Source organism: Diadema antillarum, unplaced genomic scaffold (genome assembly GCF_040938485.1).
Source record: "Diadema antillarum isolate AM-2024a unplaced genomic scaffold, OU_Dant_1.0 seq00000182_RagTag, whole genome shotgun sequence".
In the NCBI taxonomy this organism is placed as follows: Eukaryota; Metazoa; Echinodermata; class Echinoidea; order Diadematoida; family Diadematidae; genus Diadema; species Diadema antillarum.
The window spans coordinates 8,332-30,374 of NW_027271249.1; the positions used below are offsets into that span (position 1 = coordinate 8,332).

Here is a 22,043-nt window from a genome sequence, read left to right on the forward strand (position 1 = left end):
GATAAACAGCAGTAATGGGAAGCTACCATTGATAATGCAACGAAATTCACAAAATAAATGAGAATCTAATTCATAAGTCTTGAAATCAGATAATACCATAGCAAACATGACAAAAGGCATGCAGTAATGTTCACTTTCAATAGAAATACAATTTATTTTCTGAATACATTTTTCCTGCCCTCCACTTGTTGTAATGAAAGAATTTACGAGGTTAAATAGACTACATATTGTATACAATAACAGAAGTGAAGACATGTAGGCACATAATGAAGAAAAGGTGGTAATAAGATAGCTATATACGTTTTTCTAAATACATTTTCCTGGGCCCTGTCTTTTAAAACTTGTGATAGAAATCAATCGAGTCACAAATCTCTTGAAAGCTGTAATCAATCGCAACCTGTGATTGATTGATTGTAGTTCTCCGTCTTAATTTCAATCATAACTTTTTATGCCTCCGCCACGAAGTGGTGCCGGAGGCATTATGTTTTCGGGTTGTCCGTCCGTCCGTACGTACGTCCGTACGTCTGTACGTCCGTACGTCTGTACGTCCGTCCGCATTCGTTTACGCGATAACTTGAGTAATATTGACTGGAATTTTATCAAACTTGGTCCAAGTATAAAGTATGATGGCGCAATTAGTTGATTAGATTTTGGGTGAAATCGGCCAAAGGTCAAAGGTCAAGGTCAAATCATGAAATTGTATCCGTTTACGCGATAACTCAAGACTGGATCAAGCAAATTTCACCAAACTTTGTCCGAGGATGATGTATGATGGGACAATTATTTGATTAGTTTTTGAGTGAAATTGGACAGAGGTCAAAGGTCAAAGATCAAGGTCAAATCCTAAAATTTAACTGTTTACGTGATAACTCAAAACTGGATGAAGCAGCTTTCACCAAATTTGGTCCAAGGATGATGTATGATGGGGCAATTAGTTGAGTTGATTTTAGTGACATTGGCAAGAGGTCAAAGGTCAAAAGGTCAAGGTCAAATGCTAAAAATGTTATTTCCCCCATATCCATGCAATGTCCGAAGGTATTTTTTTCAAACTTAGTGTAGACATGTACTACTGCGTAAAGATTCTCCAGAGAGAGTTTCATGTCATGAGGTCAAAGGTCAAAAGGTCAAAGGTTAGGTGAGAATGTTACAATTTCACTTTCTTGCAAATGGTTCAATGTATCTTTATGGAACTTGGTACATACGCATGTACTGACTGGCAGGGACTATCTAGGGAATGTAGGGGTCATGGGTCAATAGTCAGGGGTCAAAGTTCAAGGTCAACTCAAAATTTTACTATTTCCCTCATTAACTAGTATTATATGCAATGCTTGCATTATCATTTTCAAAACTTGATAATATACTTGTATCACCTAATGTAGATTCTCTCAAAGGTCGAAGGTTAAGGGTCAAAGGCCAGGTTTAAATGCAAAAAAAAATATCTATTTTATACTGTAATTACACTCTTTCTTCATACCTTAAAAATTACTCAATGTATAAACTTACAAAAGGGTCAGTCAGAAGTCAAGTGAAAATCCTCACTTCCCCAAATGCGTGTACCTGCACTCTTAGACAATTATAGCAAACCTAGTTCAAGGAATGTGAACATTCAAGATATTTCGGACAAACCTGACATTTCAATATTTTGTCAGTCATCACACATTGTGAAGACATTGTACCATACACCTATTGGGAGAATCATGCATAATGGCGGAGGCATCAGTCGCCATAGCGACATTTCTAGTTTATAAGATGGATTTGCATTCAGTCGTAAAGTTGCGATTGATTTGAATCAATCACAAGTCTTTATAAGACGGGGCCCAGCTCTCCACCTGTTATGACGAAATGTCTATGCGGTTAAATATTGTACCAGAACAGAAGTGCAAACATACAGGCACACACTGAAAAGGGGGTAGTAATCTACGTCCCCAACAGCGTTTGTATATACCTTTAAAACATATACAACGTATGAATATACAGCTATAATGTGCTATATTTGAAGATATTAACTTTGTCCCTACTTCCTGTATGGTCCTACTATAGAAACGTAGAATTAGTAGGGCTACTCATAATACGGACAACTGAGATCACAACTGTAAACAAATTAAGGTTGAAGAGCTATCCTCTGCTGCCTGTCTACGGAGATCCCCCTTTTTTTCCCTCATGATGCTTCCCCGCTTCATTTGGTTTAGAAGACTAGTGTTTCATTCCATGAGTATACAATTATAATTTAGCATGCACTTTTGAAGAGGGATATAAAACTCCACTACCCCTCCATCGACTCATTAAAAAAAGCCATATATAACCCCCACCCTCTCCATTCAGCAGCTATAATTCTCTCCCTTTTAGGGAAGGATGCTGAAAAATTGAAACGCTAAAATACCTTCAGCTGAAGGTTTTAATAATCGTATTCCTTTTTAAATTAATGCCAGCACAGAAAAACGACTAGCGTGAAGATCCGTGTACGTGCATGGGAGTGGGATACATTAACTTAAACTTATCATCATATGACTAATATCACCTGTAACATATAATTCTTTAAAATTCCATCAGTGATTATTCCTTGACTGATTATAGTCAAATCTTCTGTTTGTATTATCTTACACGGATACATTCCGGTAAATCTCATTGAAACTGATTGATATATTTTGGCCTTGCAAATGGACGTAAGTGTTAGACGGAATTCCAATCATCGTCAATATTCAAGTCTGACTGAGATGAAACGATGAATATTCCACGACGACGCCGCAAGGGAAGCTTCCTTAATTTAATGCATAGTGTCATTTGCAGGAATGTTTAACCACTGGTCCACTTGGCCCACTTAATGGCGGGGGGGGGGGGGCTGCCGCTTATAGCATGAGGTCACGGGAATAATGTCTGCGAGGAACACTCGGAAAATCATGGGTATTGTGATTTTCCACCTTTTTTTCCTCCTTTCGTTTGTTCAAGCATAAAAAAGGAGGCGGAGAAATGGAGACTATACAACTCTCGTTGTCCATACATTCATCACTTCTTATGTTGCCCCCCCCCCTTCCTCGTCCGCTGTACATTGCCTATCGATGTTCTATACTCTCTCTTAATACGACAATCGGCTGTACGTTAAAATCTGATACACTATTCAATTCATTCAGTTTCATTCTCATTATGCCTCTTTAATGCGGTGATCAAGATGTTAATTTCATTCTTCGTCCGTCCCGAATTTATTTAGCCTTCTCTCTAAAAAAAATCGAGTGAAAATTTTCACTCTAAAAAGAGTGAATACAAAAAAGAGTGAATTTCGAGTGAAACTGGGGTGAATTTTGAGTGAAAATGCTCATTTTCACTCATTTTGGAGTGACGTCAGGGATCACTCGAAGATTTTGGAGTGATCCCTGACGTCACTCCAAAATGAGTGAAACTGAGCATTTTCACTCAAAATTCACTCCAATTTCACTCGAAATTCACTCTTTTTTGTATGTATTCACTCTTTTTAGAGTGAAAATTTTCACTCGATTTTTTTTTAAGAGAGTTCATCTTTGAGTACTTTTCAGTGAACATTTGCTCAATGCTCGCACCCCAATACTTGTAATACGAGCGGCACGATAGCAGGCTTGTAAGCCAATACCCCTCTGAAGATTTTTTTCTTTTTTTATACAAATACATAATACAGTCTTGCTTAGCAATGGAAAAGTCATAGCGTTCAAGATATACATTGCACACGAGTCTTGTGTTATAACAAACTTATGATTTGAAACATCTTGAAAATTCCATCATTATTTACAAAAACATAATTTTATACCGATAATGCATGTAGGCTATAAAATACAGAAAATAATCGTAAGCTTCCTGAAATAGCACGTATTCTTATAGGAAAAACGATTTTAACAAACGCAAATTTGAGTCAAATACTGCATATATTCAAATATATTAAAACTAATAAAATACTTTTAGAAATTTTCGCAGAAAAAAAAGGAATATAACTGCAGAGGTTGACAACATTATCTTCATTCCCTATAATGGTAAACAGTTGTGATGTAGAGCAACTAATGATATGACAAAACTTGCAAATGAGAAGCCAATTCTAGTTCTGAAATCGGAAGATGCAATGTACTATGGCAGAGATAGAGATTATTCATTTTTGATAGAAATCAAACCTTTTATGCCCGAACATACATTTCCTGCTCTCTATTATACCAGTTATGAGGAAATTTGTACGGCGTCAATATAGACCTTGTATCACTACACCATCACCGAATTGACAACATTTATATAGGCACATAAGCGTGATGAAGGGGAGGCATTAAATCATTCAAGTGTATGATAATACTTTTGCATAATCGTCGGCCTTATGGCAAAAGGGCCTAAAGAACTTCCCCTGTTATGCCAAAAGGGCACTAATAGTGTACAAAGTCTATAGCGTTAAGGGCCTTTCGGCATAACAGTGGAAGTTGTTTAAGGCCCTTTTGGCATAAGACCGACAATATACATTGAAAACAACTAAGTGTATATGAATGAACAATAGTGTTATTTGAAGATATAACATTTTTTCTCTCTCTATCTCCCGTGGTTCCACTTAAAACACTTGTACATGTTCACATAAAAATTATCTGAAATGATGCTTCAACCACAAACAAACGGGATCATCCAACGAGACCAACACCCACGAGTCATGCAGCCCTCGAGTTCGACGCTAAAAACAGGTCCATGAGTCATACAGCTCACGAATCATACAGCCCATGAGTTCTACACTAGGCAAATAAACCCCATGAGTTCGACACTATAATAGGTCAAAAACAGCCCACAAGTTCGACAGAGACAACACGGGGCTTAATGTGTCGGTCTCGTGGTCCTTGTTAGCTTAGTGTCGAACTCATGAGCTGTATAACTCGTGGGGTGTGTGACTCATGGGCTGTATGACTCGTGGGCTGTATGACTCGTGGGTCTCGGTCTCGTGACGTGATACCCCAACAAACTGAGGGTGAAGAGCTTCCCCTGTGGCCTGCCAAGAAGGAGTTCTGTTACTTGGGGGCTTTCTCCCTTAATTTACGGAGTGCACTCCGTGAGTACAAGGTCGTGTACACTTTTGAAAAGGGATAGAATAATTATGTTATATACAAGCAACTCTCGGGTGATCATTTTCGTGACATTTCTAACATATTCTATAGACGGTACTTCTTGGGGATCTCGTTTATCAAAAAGTATATGAATGAGGTATTAATGGTAATTTAAGCTACTATGGTGACTTTTACATTATCTCCGTTGACCGTCATACAGATGGCGACATCTAATGGTGTTCTTATTCATCAAAGAAGTACAAATTGAAGAAGAAAACGGCAAAATGATTTTATCATTGCCATTTCATTTCATTTCATTTCAGTTATTTGTTTCCATATCCAAATAACACCAAATGATATCAACATGATCAAACTCTGATTTTGACCAAAACCTTATGTTTTGCAATTTGGGGAAACAAAAATAATCGATCACATTCACATTTGAAAATTGAACAAGATAATGATGCCATTGTCTCACACCCCCACTAAAAAAAAAAGTTACACATAACCACTTTTACCACAATAATTCAGCAACCATACTCCCTCCCCTTTTGAGGTTAGATTCGTAGATAATTACAATGCCAAAAAAAAAAATGATGTAAAAGTTGCAATTTATTCGTTTTGAATTGACGTCAACACACACGCGCAAGTACACGCACATATTATATATACACACACGCACCAAATCAAGAGAAGATCCGTGTGCATGAGAATGGTAGACAGTATACTGTACCTCATCTAATTTAGGTTGATCTTTTATAGGCTAATGTCACTTTTGAGAGAAAACACGTAAAAGTTTAACATTTCTGCTTTGTTTATCGCTTGTATGATTTTAGTTAGGCATACACTTTAAGTTTTCTGTTTGTTTCATGCTTCCAAAATACATTCCGATAAATTTTATCAAAACGTGTTTATATTAGGCCTGAGTCCATGCAGATACTGGCCGCGATCTCATGACACATGCATGCACCCCACACTCGATGCTCCAAACCGCTGATCGCGACACTCTACCAATTTCTACTCTTCCAGGGTCGGTAATTGCGTGTAATTCAGACGCCATCAACGTCCATGGTAGGCACACTGCATACAATGACCGCTTAAGTTTCCGAATACACAGTCCAGGAATAGGGACGAGGTTGTCAGACAGAATTTGAAACATCGGACTGGAAGGTGTTATTTTCGAATCCTTGTTTTTCAACGTCGTCGAGTGGTATCTCGGTCACCGTCTTGTCACCCTCCTCCTGCCCGTCGCTGGGGGCGCCGGCGGTTCTCTCGTCGTACTCCTTCCTACAAGAGGGTCAAAACCGGCATAGAGACCCGTCATGTAAGGAGATATAAAATCCTCACCAATGTAAAGAAATGAAATTACCGTGCATACTTAAAACACATCCTCGCAGTAAGTAATGGATTGCGCTTCAATTGAAATTGTTATAAAATGAATGAAGTTGTTGCGACAAAGTAGTATCTTTTGAGGGATGAAAAATGCAAATACACCTGTATATTCAAAATGTTTGAAATCTATAATGGTTCTCGTTGTCATAAAGTAAGACTTTGTTTTCATTGACTTACGTTCCGAATATCTCGCCCTCCTCAATGGTCTCTGGTAGTTTCTTGCCCTTGGTCTCGGGTAAAAGGAAGGACAGGAAGCCCGCTACGACAGTGGAAACACCAAAGATGATCTGAGGGGCGGGGCTGTAGTAATCCCCTAGGATTAGGATCAGAGGGGACACAATGGCCCCTATGCGAGCCATCATGGAACACAGGCCCACCCCGACGCTCCTGTTTCATGCCACAACGAAACAGACATTTTCGTTTATCAGTACGGTAATAGTCAAACTTATATTTTTAGTGATAATGTGTTGATTGCAATGTTGATTACAACGATTCAGAGGATTAAGACTATTTTTAAAGTCTTTAGAGTTACTGGTTACCGTTATATGAAATTATTATTATTGTGAATATAATGATCAATACAATAGAATCACTCTACTTGACCCTAACTCGGCCGGGCTATTTAGGTAGATCATAGAGCCGGGGGGGGGGGGGGGGGGGGGGGGGGCCTCCCAGGCCCTCGGCCGTCGACCGCGCCGAAAATTGGCACACATATTGCCTATGACGTAATCTATGGTTCCACGAAGTTAAATTTTAAAACGATTATCATTTATGTTAAATTATGCTAATTTATGCATAATGATGCATGAAATCAGACAATTTGGCATAAATCACTAAATAAAGCTCAAAATGGGCACATGTTTTTGTGTAAATATTTTTTTTAGTGTCCTGAGCAAATATAAGAGAAAAAAATTGCGGCATCAGAAAAAATCATTTTATTGTTTTTTTGAATTTCTTATGTATTTCTTTGTTTTTTCGACTTTATGTTTTTCATTGTTTTTTCGCTGAAACTTGTCCGCGACATTGTTCCGAACAAGAAAATATACTGTTACTTGATTTTAATTAATAAAACCCCCAAATAATCATGCTTTTATGAAATTTGCCTGAAAGCACAGTTTGCATTGAAATTGTACACAAATTCACGTTTTTGAGCAATTTTTGGTCTGACATGCACGTACATATTTATGCGCAACTTCGGAACCGCGCGCCCGGGCATCGCAAATTTGGTGTCAAAAGATGCGGGAGACTCAAAAGAAAAAAGTCATGAAACGTCGCGGCGATAGCTTTTCGCGTTAGCGATACATCGCGCGGAACGTCGAGGGGGGGGGGGGGGCCTCGGACGCCCCCCCCCCCCCCCCCCCGGCCTAGTTAGGGTTAGGCCTATGACATTTTGGTTTGGTGGGAAGAAAACAGCCAGAGACAATTCTCGTGAAAACTACGTGACGCCATAAGACAAGAAAAAGACATTTTTTACTATGCTTAACATAAAACTGAGATTTACATCTTCGTGTCTTAACAGAGAGAGAGAGACGCTTAAAAGGAGCCCACGAAAGTCACATTTTCACAATTGTAAAAAAAAAAAAAACAAAAAACAAGAGAGAGACAGAGACAAAGAGAGGGAGAGAGAAAGAAAGCAAACGAAAGAAAGAACAAAAAAATACAGGTCCAGTTAGCATTTCTCACCTGACGGGGGTTGGAAAACATTCCGCGGAGTAAACGTAAACAATTCCGTAGGAGCCTGAAATGGCGCACTTTCCAATCATTGCCACTGCTGTATTCCATCCACCGAGCGCTAGTGAATATTCCAATTGTAAAAGAAGTTACTTATTCTTATTTCATTTCACAACACCTGTTACCTGATCAAAACCTGACATATTCCTCAAATCGTAGCTTCTGAGAACAGGAAAATAATCACCAACCCCACGAAAAAGGAAAGATTTATTAGATATATAATAAAATGCCTTCCCCATTACGAAACCCTCATGCACTGTTACTTTCAAAAGTAAATTTTCAATTTCGACTTTATAGTATACTTTCTGTTTATGATTGGTAATCTTTATTACCGAAATGACTCTTTCTTTTTCGCATCTCATAATATAATAATTACCTGTTTTATGTTTCCAACTTGATTTACTATTTTCTCTTTTTTTTTGGTTTAACTTGTGGTGTGGGTTTTTTTTTCTCTCATGCGAAAAGTGAGTTCGTAGAAAGTAACGTAAAACGTGAACATTGATGCTAAGAGACAAGTGACTTGAAGTATCGGTGCCTATACGTACGTAGAAAGATATTGACAAGGCAGGCGGTGCCGCCTACGAGAAGGAAAGTGGCGATGCTGGGTCGTCGGCCGAAGATCTCGATAGCGAAGATGGCTATTACGTAGCCGGGGATCTCGACGGCGCCGGAAACGAAGAAATTGAGGTAGTCGTTAACGCCCAGATCGCTGCTGCCGTACGTCAATCCATAGTACACCATAGTATTCACCATCCTGACAAACATCAGTCAAGAGTAAGCGAATGTGAGTGAAGGCAAAAAGGAGTCGTAGACTTGTTGTTTTTTTCACGCTTTCTGTTACCATAAACATCTGGGTTTATGATAGAATGTGATGGATTCCGGGCGTTTCTCATGTTAATTGTCACACTTTTATTGAGGTGCGTTTTCAACATAATGGCGCAAAAAAAAAGATCAATAGATGTTCAAGTGTGTATGTATGCACGTAACGTGTGATGTTTTGCGTTTGTATGGATTTTCATTATATAGTCTCATTTTTACATGAAGGCCTCGTCAGTGTTAACACTGTTATCATAGAGGGCCCGACTTTCCTTTTACACCTAAGCTTTGCCAGTTACCCACCTACAAACTTGGGACATAGAAGACAAAAACACCTTGTCCAAAGATGAACGCATGAGACCAAAGTCCTGTTTACGTTTAATCCTGAGCCTAACTTATCTACTAAAGGACGGTTTATACCACGGTGCTAGATTATATTTTTATTCAGTGTGTCTCTCATGCAGGTTATGTGTATATGTAAGTATGTATGATATAATCTATTTACATGTATTCGTCTATGAATGCATATAGATTTGAAAGGCAATTGAGGCAATTGTAAAGGGGCATTAGTCTTCTAGATTGGTCATCTTACAGTAAAGAGGGGATTTTCCTCAGCTTTTAAATCTCCTATAGCGTGTATAGTAACCAGATAATTAAATTAAACAATACACGACATCGTAACAAGAACTAGCGTAATCGATGTCCTTCGTTCAGGAGATGATACATGAAAGGCATAGTCTTTATTCTTTTAATAGTCATAATATACAAACTATTTATTATTTTGGTATTTCAGTATTTTAATCATTATGTTATTACTTACGTTATCGCAAATAATGACAAAGTTAATGATAATGACGACGACAACAATAACAATTACATTGATGGTAACAACTATACAGTCGAGACAGTAATAGAAAATTGAATGATGATTATATTGTAAAGAAAAAAAATACTGCAATGACTACACTGTCGTCGTTATCATCTTTATTCCCGTAATCCTGCCGTATTGTTACTTAATTCTTGTCATTGTGGTTAGGTTTTACCCGATACGAGAGACACCACAGTAAATGATTGTTTTCTTTACCAGTTATAGACGAAGTTGATCGTCCGCCCCCTCAGAACTGGTGTACGGAAAAGATCGATGACGGACGGTTTGGGTTCTTTGGTTGCGGCCTCCTGCGTAATTTCACCAGCAAACCGAGAAGACGAACGTTTAATAATTATCACATCAGTGACTTGAGACGACTTTTATGGAGAAACAAATACCCACATTATTGTCATCGCACCGCACTGTGTGCTGATTCATTATTTAGATAGTTTTACTCACGGAGTGGCGATCCCTTTCAGCCAAGTAATTGTTAAAAACGATGCAGTGATAATATTATGTTTGCCTAAAACAACACAAAGATTATGCCAAATACAAGTATAAACTATTATGTATAAGTGCGAATGTATATAATTCTAAATGTGTAGACCTATACGTAAGAATTTGATTAAAAGACGGATTGTTGCTTTGATACATCTTTGATACCTTGGGAAGGAGATAGACACGCAAGAACTCAGCAAGCAGCATCTCGATAGAATTAAAAGCGAATAAGATGTGAATAAAGTGAAAAAAGTAATTTGGATATCGTGTACACATGCAAATGATTGTATGCATGCAATACTATTACGTGACCCTTGTAACAATGCTACCCAAACGAAGTCGTACGGTCTACAGGTGGGGAAATTGCTTATGTTCAAGGAGGTTCTAGAGAATGGAGTCACAACCGTCTTATTTCCTTTGCTAGATGTTCGAAGCCGACGTTAAAAAATATTTGAAGCATGTGGCAAACTGGATCTGCCGCTCAGACAGGAAGACAATTGACTCGTGTCTCATTGCATAATCACCAGCCACTTTCAAAGGAAGATATGTCTTTGTGATGGTAATTGCTTTTCGCTATCCCTTCTTATAAAAGGTAGGTGGTACAGACACGAGGATGCGCGAATAGAAATTGAGCAAAAAATGCTGAAATAAAGATGAAAATTACTCGACTGGGCATACCAGGGCACTAATCTGATATATCTATCAATAAAGAATTATACTTGAAGATTATTCCATATTAGTTTCATTTGTGGAAATTAAGCGGAAAAGTGATAAAAGCAGCTTTCCAGGATGGTACAGTTTTAAACATTTTCACGTGATACAGCTCTGATTTACACTTTTGCGCAAATTTCTGGACGGAATTGACTTTTGTTTTACATGCTTTATCATTACGTAAAATTTCATTTCATTTAATAAATAAATAAGCAAAATATGGCCAACATTATGATAACGTTCAAAATGAATCTTCAGATTGCTCAGCAAGACAGCAGCTTGGAACATCGATCATCAAAGGCACAAGTGCACCTGTGGAATTCTTTTGTACATCAATAGAAATCTGACAACTGTTTGAACAATTACAGCCAGTTGGAACCCCAATGTATTGAACCTCCCTGGTATGGTAGTTTGGCTCTGCTACAATACGTCACTTCCCTTGATAAATGTATTACTTGTTCTTTGAGCTCCTCTTCAGTGAACACGGGATCTGGTAGTTTTGCCTTGTTGATTTTAGCCACGCGGTGAATGATTTTCTCTGCTCTCTCTGTCTTGCCCTGTGAAATTAGCCACCTCGCTGATTCAGGGATGAATCTGCCGACGAGGAAGGGGGAAAAGAATTTGGAACTGGATTAAAGATTAAAAGTATAAGACGGAAAGGATACCAAATTAGCTAAAATTAATCAAGACATAATAATGGAGGTAATTATTGCTATTTCCAATTAGTAACATTATAAGCATTCCAGGTCCTATTATAAGGCTTATACAATGTGGTAAAAAAAGTGAAGCGAACAATAACGACAACCCTCCCAAAAGTGTTTCTTTACCCTTAATCCTAGCATCATTTATCATTATGAAACTTAATTTCGAATATAAAACGTTTTGTCACATAAAAAAAACCCTAACCCTGACTTACAACACGCACTCAAACACAAGGCGCACATACACAAAAGGAATATAGGCCTACCAATGATACCCATCATACCATTATTCTATTCCAGTGTAATCTTTGATAAAATCTATTGGTAAATAGTAGATTCTATTAGTACATTGTGTATATCCTTATCAAGCAATACAAGTTTAATCAACCCGTTCGTATACCTATATTGCATTCCTTTCATTATAATTTTATGAAGTCTACATTTTTTCCTTATTTTAGATGTTTGTCAATGTTTGTGAACTGCTCACACTAAAATGCTCGTTCTATAGCTTTAATTCCTAGCCTTCAAAACAAATATTAAAAAACGGATTTAACTCTTGATACTAGTGTTAGAAGGGAGTTTAAAAAGATGAAAATTTTGCACTTGCACAATGGATTAGAAAGGGTGATTTACTCTGACTTACGGTAAGAAAATAAAGAATAGATACAGGGGCGCCGAGACGACAAGTTGAAGCGTTTTCTCCAGTATCGCAGGAAATATGCAATGATGGCTAGAATCATGTAGGCGACAGCGAAGAAGATTTGGATAGCGATTCCCGTCACTGTCCGCCATTTTGGCCCAACAAACTCGACACCTATTGAGAGAGAAAAAACAACAACAACAAATATATATATATATATATATATATATATATACTATATATATATTTTATTTATTTATTATATATATCATCTTGTGGTTGTTGTCTTACAAAGCACTGATAAAGAAACCAGAAACTAAATCACTGACAATAGCAGTAAAAGTTAATTATTTTTCCGAACGAGTAGATTTGGTTATGTTTCCATGCACTTTTTCATTGTTGCCTTTAAGATAGAAAGTTTCTCATTGGCACAGAAATATCAATGTAAACAGAACTGAGAATTAATGTCAAGTAGACGTATCAGTGTATTTACCGATGATAAACGCTACCTGGAGCACAGCCTTATTTCCAGCCGCTTGGATGAATCTGAAAACCAGGTACACCCAGTAATTGGGGGAAAAGGCGACGAGCACGCCAAAAGTCGCCTGAACAAAGATGGCGATGAACAGCGACGGACGGCGGCCGATCCTGTGTCACGAAGTTTTCAGTATGTACAGTGTAAACAGAGACGATTTTTCATTATGAAAGTTTGAACTAAAAGCATGCAAATTTGAATAAACTAATGACTATAAGTGCAAAGAAAAGTGCTGAACTTGTCATGATTGTGACGAAGTGAAAAGGTGTAAAATGAGTAGACAGTGCAGTGGCGGGTCGGGGGGAAGGGGAGGGGGCCACCGGGCGCGCGCCCCCTCTTTATTTTTGGTTAAAACATGAAAAGAAACAAAAAGAAAAAAATGGGGGGGGGGGGGCGTGCGCCCCCTTTAATTTTGTAAAGGCGCCTCCCCTTGATTGAATTCCTGGATCCGCCCCTGCAGTGTAACTTATTAACAATTTTCTGCTAGCTAATCTCTCTCTCTTTATAGATATCATACTAGTAGTCTGTCAAACGCGAACAATCATCGTTTTCCTGCCTGTCTATCCGTACATAATTATGTGCAGCAGTTGTTGATAGTTCCTGGGCTGATATGTTTCGCCACCAGTTTCTGTCGCGTTACCAAATTACACAATTGTAATGTAGGCCTCTCTCGTTGAATTCCTCTATAGGCTATCTCTATCTATATCTCTATTTAATAGGCCTACTTGAATGTGCCAGATCAACGTTCACTTTTAATAACTGTAAACCTTTTTCCCCCTCCACACGGGAACTACTTTAACATCTTCCAATGATAGTGGGTAAAATTACGTATTGCCTTCTTCAAAGCCGTGCACGCTGTTAACACTATAATGATAGTCAATAAGAACAGGGAGAGACGAAGCTGAACACGTCTTACTCTCTGCTCGCTTTTAGATAAAAAAAAAAGAAATACGACACTGACAAGGCCTTTGGCAAAGGCTAACTGACGACTAGCTGCCCGACCACAGTAGGAGCCCTGATACAATTTGCCGCACAAAAGCATGCAAAGAACTGTTGATAGATCAAAAAATTAACTTCCCCATTTCCCCAAATTGTAAACTGAAGCAATGAAGTTGTTAACACTGAATGAATGACTATAGAAAACACAGTTAGAATGTTGTTTGAAGTCAGTCTGCTCGAAAATATATTGTTAGTGATTGTATCGGTCAGGTTTTATGCATGATTTGTAGTGCTGACGTTAGGGTATTAATTCTCATTCTATACCGTCAGTATATTAGTAGCGTGATAGATGTAGTGGTGATAAAAAAACTGATTGCACAAAGATAGCGTGATGTGTGCTTTGAATGCGTATTGACACATGAAGCTCATGTTGTTGTATACACACTGTTCAAAGTCCATGACTTCTAAAAAAGGGTAAAGCCCCGGTCACACAGCACTCCACGTCTAATCACGTACAAAAAGTTATGAAAATCTGGTGGACGTGGTCGTAAGTGGTAATTTTTTGGTCAATTTTGGTTTGGCCGTGCTTTGTATGAGGTATGGCCGCTGGCGGCTGTTCCATTGCTGAACCACTGCCTAAGCATGGCTAACCACGTCCAGCCACGTGTACGTACGCGGAAAAATCCAATCGTCAGTAATAAGCCGCTATTTCCCGTGATACCAACGCGTAACACGCGTCAGATGACTGTGCTCTGCCCGTGACAGACCGCTAAACCTTTCGTGTCTTACCGCGTCTCCCCAAGTTTTAATCACTGCCGAAACACGGATTATCACGTGTGTTTCACGTGTGTTGCACGTCTTTCCCACGTGTGCCGCCCGTGGTTGTCCGCGGAATAAAGTTTTGAGCAGTTCAAAACTTTTTACTGCGTCCGACGCCGTTCCGATTTTTCCCCGCGTCCTGCTACGTCTATAAATCGGCCGTAGCTCGTCTTAAACTCGACATCAACGCGAACAACATCGTCTGCTTCACGGGAGACCACTTTTTGACGTGTTTTGGCCGTGATTAAGCCGTAAAGCGCTGTGTGACCGGGCTTTAACGCTTCCATTAGCTTTCGACAGAGTGGAGCATAATCCATCACGGCCTTGGATCCAATCAGCACAGTAATAAAAAAAAAACAGCATTATTTCACGTTTCTCAATATCTTTACAAACACATTTTGATGAAACTTTTTTTTTTCAAATAACGGTATATTTGTGTATTTCGTTACCCACTTGCAGATCTAATTGTTTCTATTTGTTTATGCCCCATAATGAAAATAGTGCAAGATGAGCATATCAATGTAGGTGATATCACAGATTTATGACGATACTTACTTATCGGCGAGAAATCCGAAGAAGATCGAACCAACCAAGTAGCCGCCGTAAAAGACAGACTGGGCGTAGTCGGGGTAGTTCTTTTTATCGCAAACGAGATCCCACTGCAAGAAGGCCAGCAAAACATTTAGAACTATAGTTTATGGACATTAAAGGACAAGTTCACCTTCATAGACATGTGGGTTGAGTGAATGTAGCAATATTAGTAGAACACATTAGTGAGAGTTTGAGCAAAATCGGACAATCTGTTATGAGTTATGAATTTTTGAAGTTTCTGCTCAGTCACGGCTGGATGAAAAGACTACAATAGCTTGTGATGTCACATGAGTACAACGATATAAAGAAAGAATAAAGAAAATTCAACATATTTCCATTTTTCTCGCATAACAAAAGAACACTCGACTTCTCTCTTTCAGAAGGCAGGGGGAATATTATCCTTAACATACGTCAGTAGCAAGTCGAAGAAATGTGCACTTTATTCAAAAAGTAAAGTTTTGTGAAATTCTCTTTTTACTTTCCTTATATAGTTGTACGCATGTGACATCACACACTGTAGTAGTCTTCTCTTCCAGCAGTGACTGCGCAGATACTTAAACTGTTCATAACTTTTGAACAGATTGTCCAATTTTCCTCAAACTTTCACTGATGTGTTCTACTGATATTGCTGCATTCTCTCAATCCTTATGTATATGAAGGTGGACTTGTCCTTTAATCGACTCCTTCTCCCTTTATCTATCACTAATATTAATATTTTTGGTGTCACAAATCCACCAAAATGTCGCCAGATATTGATGTTTAGTGAGGTCAGATTGGGGAAGAGCAAACTGTAAGCTTTAAAATGACATGTTAATCAATATGAATGGACCATTATTGCAGCTATCTGAATAATGAAAACAAATTACATCATGTGAAGAAGTGTTATATGCATAATGAAAAAGAGGCTTTGAAGTTTAGGTTATAGGTCTACATGTAATATTCAAGTGCTTAATCTCATATCCACACCCTGGGGTGGTCTTTGCAATGAATGAGACAGAAAACAAGAGGAAAAACGCTACAGCAACCATGCACGCAAAGAAGCATTGGAGTAAATTGACATTTTTGGGCCTCATGAAGTATAGTCTGTTCATGCTTAGTTCCAACGTACAAGCCAATAGCATCTCTTTTCAGAAATTGCGAACCTTCGAAATAGCGAACCTTCGGAATAACGAACAGCACCCGATTTAAAAGGTTAAAGTGCATGTTTGAAGGGTTTTTGATTATTGGAAAGAACCTCGAGGATACGTAATCACAGAGAGAGAGTTCTATAAAAATTGAAAAAGTAGTTTCCCTGTGTCTAGCTTTAGAATTATCATATACACAAGAAAAAAATGTATCTGTAGGTTTGTTTTCACAGAAAATGCACGTCGTTTACACATGCACATCTGTCTCCACGGGTGCTGTTTGTTATTCCGAAGGTTCGTTATTCCGAAGGTTCGTTATTCTTACGGTTCGTTAATCCGAAACACACAAATTCCCTATATCTAGATGTTCGTTAATCCGTAAATAAAAAAAAGGTTCGTTAATCCGAACATTTGTGGCGTTATTCCGAAGGTTCGTTATTCCGAAGATTTGTTAATCCAAAAATGAGATTCGGAATAACTAACCTTCGGAATAACGATTCTTCAGACTGAAGAGCCTTCTTAATAACGAGCCTTCGGAATAACGACCTGTGACCGTCTCGACTACGTTTTTGCGCTCCCTCGTTTTTATACCCCTCTCCCTCGATGTTTACGGGTACACTTATTTAGTCGGGCCTATCAAAACATGTTAGTGATTTAACGTGAACTCACTCTTAGAACACCAATCAACTCTGAATAAGATAAGATTTTGAACACTGTAAATATTGATCTCCATCAAAACTAATGACGGACCCTAAACCATACTAAGCTACACTGATAGACACAGTTGATAACAACATTTATCTATAGATGACACGATTCGACAGTGCCCTATCATTCTTGTGTTTGTTGTTGTGTCACCGATCATATCAGATCTTGGGAAGATCAAATAGGCAGGACCAGCACGTAGCCTAACTCTTCAACAATTTATGGTTCATAAGGCCTATTAAAGTTGAAGAAATTAATATAGTTGTATAAATAGCGATACAAAAAGAGGGAATGATGTTTTCCACAACTGCATAGTTCAAAATCTCCTTGCTGTAACATAAATATTTTAGCTTGCATGCGTGTCTCGCATCCAAGACTAAATCATCACGAAAGAGTCGGGGTTAATCCTAGACAATATTTCCAGTACAATCGTACTAGAAAAGCTGAACTCACATACATCACAATAGCTGACTTAGGGATGACATAGTATTGGTTGAGGTGTGTCTTCAGCTTTTAACTTTTTTGTGAGATACTTAGAAACCACTTTATGAAGTGTTAAAGTGCATACCATTTAAATAGGATTGATATAGTTTATTTGAGAAATATCATTTTTGAAATGGCTGAGATATCATAAAACAAAGTAAAACAAAGCAACACTAAAATAAAAGGTGAGTCTAACCTTTTATTAGTTCCAATTTGTTTGGCTGTCTCAGCCATTTCACAACTAATTTTCATCAAATAAACTTTGAATTACTCTTAGAATTATCATGTTCTTTCATATTTCATAAGAGGTTTCCTACTATCTCACACAGAAAAGTTGGAAACCTGAAGTCCCATCCATACCATGCCTTTAAGCTGCATGGTTTGTATCGTGTTCCCAAGTATCTTCACAAGGAATCGGATCCTATAGAGAATTGTGAACTTACATCCATTACAATAGATGACTTGAGCTGGCTTGTATCGTGTTCCCAACCGTCCTGACAAGGAATCGGATCCTGAGTTCCATTCTGGGAGGCATCGTATGACGGATAGAACGGATATCCTACGAAGAAACCGAAGTGGATAAGATGGTTACCCTTCAACCTGCAATTGCATACATTGTTCATGTGAAGGTTACTCTCTAAAAAAAATCGAGTGAAAATATTCACTCTTAAAGGAGTGAATACAAAAAAGAGTGAATTTAGAGTGAAAATGTTCACTTTCACTCATTTTGGAGTGACCTCAGGGATCACTTGAAGATTTTGGAGTGATCCCTGACGTCACTCTAAAACGAGTGAAAATGAACATTTTCACTCAAAATTCACTCCAATTTCACTCTAATTTCAAACTTTTTTGTATTCACTCCTTTAAGAGTGAATGTTTTCTCTCGATTTTTTTTTTTGTAGAGAGTACGGTGCTTAAGAGGGTGTTACAGTTTTCAAGTACGTGTAGACTTTAACAAGTAGAATGAAATCAGGCATACAAAAATTGAAATGTTGCATAATATAGAATTCATGCAGTGTCAAGGAAAAAAAGTCATATGCAATCCTGAAATTAAAGGTATACCATCGGTACTGATTGGGATCGGTGATTTTTCAAAAATGCTTGAGTTTTCACATTTGACGCGTATGTGTAATAGGTCAGTTGTATCACAAAACATCTTACCAATTTTTTTTTTTTGCAATAAAGTCTTGAATGTATTGAGGAGATATCACTATTTTCACAATGAACCTTAACTGCAGATGGTTTATTCTATACCTAGAAACAACTTTATTATAACTATTGTTCATATTTATATTAAACAATACTTAACAGTGATTACAGGCCTACTGACTAACATTTTTAAATTCCTTGTTTCTATTCCAAGCTCACATTTTAGAACAATACTTTTGAGACACCAAAGCTGGGTTTTTGTTTCATCTGCAAATGGTTGATAATGTCTTTAGATTGAAACAAAAATGGTATGCAATTTCCCGATGAATTTGGAAAATTAGTTAACTTACATTTTCTAAGTTTTTGTTTCATCTTCAAATGGTTAATAATGTCTTTAGATTGAAACAAAAATGGTATGCAATTTCCCGATGAATTTGGAAAATTAGTTAACTTACATTTTCTAAGTTGTATTTGTACTACGCCTATTTATTTTGGCTTGTCTTGCGAATTGTAGTTGTGTTCATTTGTGAAATTTTATATCTCTTGGAATATTTGGAACGAAATGCAATGAATTTATAGGTCAATCAATAGCGTTCAAGAAGACAATTTCTTCGAGAGGGTGTAGTCACAAAGAGTGTGTTGACGAGATGCCCCCCCCCCCAAAAAAAAAAAAATAAAATAAAATAAAAATAAAAAAATTGCTTTTTTAAGTAATAGTCGTGTTAATTCACTAATCAGTCAATAGATATCGTTAATGAGGAGACTGGAAGACTATAATATGTATCAGCTTTGATTTTTTTATATAGCCGTCCCCTTCATTTCAATCAATTTTCATTTGATTTTTTTGTCATAAAAGTCACAATGTTCACTGTATTTCAGTCCACTTCCCTGTATATTCATTGATTAAATGTTGTATTGATTTAGTGTAATTGCGTGTATTCAAATGTGTATTTGAAATTGCATTTTTGTCGGAAATGAAATGAATTTAAAAAAGAATAAATTGTGGATATTACGAAAATACAAAAAAAAATCAATATATCATTTTTCACGATAAGCACACTTAAAAAAACGATGGCACTACAAGAGCTTTTTCATAATTTCAAATTACTAAAAGAGTGTAAAATTATCTGTGTATAATGTATTTTTCTATTATTGTTGTGCCGTAGTGAGCACGAACAACCTACTATAACAACTCATGATTTTCAAAATTGTCCATTCTTTTCCTTCAATGTCATCGATGTGTTATGAATATCTTTGCACCTAAATCCACATAACATATTACGTTTTGGTAGGCATATTGATACCCCTTTTATTTCTTACATCCAGGGCTGAATTACATTTGCACAAAACATTATCTTCATATTTATCACGCCTTCCAAGCTCACAAAATGGTCACGGGCTAATCAAACAGACACACAACTAAATGTACGAAAAATAATCATATATTCTAAATATGAGACCAAATTGAAGAAAAAAAAATGTAATAGGAAAGTATCTAAAGGGGAAATCATTTTATCAAATTAAATTCATCATACAGTGTATGACTGTATGGTTAAGTTGCTGATTTTGCTTGATTTGTGTGCACTCTAATAAGTTCCTTAGATTGAAATAGATTGTAGTCAGGGACAAATCCAAAAGTTGGATTGAAGTTTTCAATCTAATAGAGGTAGAATTCAATCGAATGCATATCTTAATCTCCATGTGCTAAGTTAAGAGAAGGTAATTCAAATGGAGATTGACAGACAGTTGAGATCGACAAACATATTGGAAGTAAAAGCAAAGTAAAACAACACGAGTAATAATTTTATGGCAATTTAATGATCTAATGAAAGTTATCATCTTAAAACACCTGTAACGTTGTACATGCTGCACTCGTCGTAAACTGCCTCGCCGTCCTCATAAGTGACCGGGATGCTGCTGTCTTTCTTCGCCTGTTCACAGGCCGAGTCGGTCAGATTCCACTCCCTACAGGTTTCGTCCTCCCAGTAGGAAACCTAAATGGGCGTGGCATTTAGCATCTCAGAAACATTGTATTCAAATGTCATTGCAATTCAACATTGACATCGTATGTCGTTCTCGACTCTAATGGGGTTTACTTGCATTTATAAATGGAAAAAAAAAACACTTTCATAAATGGACTTAGATCCGATGAAAAAAAAAATATGAAAATTGTATTATGTAAAAATCAAAGTTATGGACTATCAAATTCAAATATTTTCAGCAAAGATTAAATAGTTCAAAATCCAGGCAGATTTTATGACCTGCATTGATCAGTTCATGTAAAATCAATGTATAATTTAAACCAGTTGGCTAATCAGAGGTTTAGGAGAGCGGTTTATCTACATTTCTTTGGAGTTCAGTGGAGGCTCCTCCTCATCTAAATTGGACAAAATAAATCATTTCGAAAATATTATTCGAACATTATCATAAGTTCGTTTCAAGATTGGACTAGAGGGGGTATCTCCTTGAGCGGCGAATGTTTGCGAGCGTAGCGAATTCTTGTAAAGTTTAGATTTCGTCAGCGCTCTTAGACAGTTGCAATCAAATTCGTATACAATTGCAATCAAACTCGCAAACAGTATTTAAGTAAAATAAAAAAATGTTGTTGATACATAATTGTACTTATGTTTTATGTGAAAAAAAAATATATTAATGCAAGTTTTGTTGGAGATGGAAAAAAACCAATGGATGAATGAATGAATGCAAAACTCACTGTACACCAATGGTCTGTGGGCTCGGCAATGAAGACTTGTGTCATGGAATGGAAGGCGGTAGAAGCAGCGAACACGCACACCACAAAGTACACTCGTCTCTGGTAAGGGCCAAAAGACCCCAACACTTCGAGAATATCGTCGAACCTCATCTTCGAACTCCCCAGCTATATCCACAGCTCCTGCACTGACTGTCTGCCCAAAATTTATCTACACGAGATTGGAACGTAGCTGAAATTTATCACCAGTTTGAATAGAAGAACGTGGAAATGTGAAAATTCTTAAGTCAACATACTTTAACCTGACGCACAAATCTGTTGCTAATAGGCCTATTCTTCCATGATGATACGTTGTATGACTGTAAACTATCGATACGTTGTTTCGACCGCGATGAGATTGAACTTGGTTATAATCATTATATATATATTATTATTCAAGTCTGATAAAAGACATTTAATGCACAGGGTCTAAACTCCGAACGGATGGCTGAGCGAGATCATACCTTAAGAGCCATCCATTGTAGGCCTAATAGGACCGAAACTCGACCATGGCCAAGAAAGGTATACAGCTGGGAAGAATTTAAAGGTTATCGATATGTGC

At 37.5% G+C, this 22,043-nt stretch overlaps 1 pseudogene; it reads right to left on the reverse strand.

Annotated features, from left to right (window-relative positions):
* Positions 1 to 6,169: 6,169 nt before the first annotated feature.
* On the reverse strand, positions 6,170 to 21,595 carry LOC139728503 (organic cation transporter protein-like; annotated as a pseudogene).
* Between the last annotated feature and the right edge of the window lie 448 nt (positions 21,596 to 22,043).